At 49.2% G+C, this 1,029-nt stretch overlaps 1 protein-coding gene across 1 annotated transcript in view; it reads left to right on the top strand.

Moving 5' to 3' along the window:
- Positions 1 to 1,029, top strand: part of LOC102037134 (motor neuron and pancreas homeobox protein 1-like) — a gene marked incomplete at its 5' end in the record, with an annotated part of 7,953 nt that overhangs the window by 586 nt on the left and 6,338 nt on the right. The window lies entirely within an intron of this gene.

The following is a 1,029-nucleotide window of genomic DNA, read 5'->3' as shown; positions in this document are numbered from 1 at the left end:
GGGCCCGCTCGCCTGGTGGGATGAGCGGCCGGTGAGCTCGTTCCTGGCGGCGGCTGCGGGAACCGGGCGGCCCGAGAGCATGCTCGGCTCCAGCCCTGCCCCATTCCCTCCTGGTGGGCACCACCAGGGCTCGGGCAGGCACCGGACCCCGCACTGCTGCCATGGGTCCTGCAGGGCGCGGACGGAACAAGAGCTGACTTCAGGCACGGGTCCCTTTCGCGTCTGGCAGCCCAACCTGAACCCTGCCCTGTGGTGGTCAGTGAAAAGATGGGCATTAAACCAAGCGTGACTGGTTAATAAAGCCCCGTCAGAGTATCCAGATTTGTTAGCTGAGGGTAAAAAAAAAATCCTAAAAATTTGGAAGCCCATTTGCAAGATAATAATAATTTTAAAAGGCTGGGTAAATAACAGTGCAAAAATTACAGAGAATTACTTGAAAAATCACAAAATCGCATGTATTACTCCTACCTCAGACTATTCCTGGTCAAAGGGAAATCGGCTGTTTTTTCCCCCACACTGTCTCCCTTTACCTGGCTTCCCCTAGACTTTAGGAAAGCTCTATCTGTGAATCTAGAGGTGAAGAATAAGGCTCCAGTGCTATGGGTTATGTGTGCCCTTCAAAGATGTCACTAGATCAAGAAAAAAATAAATCCTGATTAGTTAGAAGTCTTCATTATTTATTACATCTTCTTGCTCCTCTGCAGCAGCCTCTGTGTTATCTTTGAAGGATCTGGGTCCGTTGGTGTATCTCAGCATCCTGCAGCTTCATACAGGGCTGTGTTTCACCACAGTGGGGATGCTCCACTGCATCTGATCCTGTAGCCCTGAGTGCAGCTTCTGGCAGGGATAACATAGAGATATTTGTACATCAGCCCCATTCTTTTCAAAAGCAGCATGTGATCTTCAGCTGGTTGTATCCAAAACCTCACCAAAAGGAAACAAATTCCAAATTATTGGCATGAGAACAACTTGTGAAGGGAGCTCTGCAGAATGTGCTGGATCAGAATGTCAAAGGGTCTTGTGGGAACC

Source organism: Geospiza fortis, unplaced genomic scaffold, assembly GCF_000277835.1.
Source record: "Geospiza fortis unplaced genomic scaffold, GeoFor_1.0 scaffold112, whole genome shotgun sequence".
In the NCBI taxonomy this organism is placed as follows: Eukaryota; Metazoa; Chordata; class Aves; order Passeriformes; family Thraupidae; genus Geospiza; species Geospiza fortis.
Note: the sequence above shows the minus strand (reverse complement) of the source record. Positions and strands in the feature narration are given on the sequence as shown.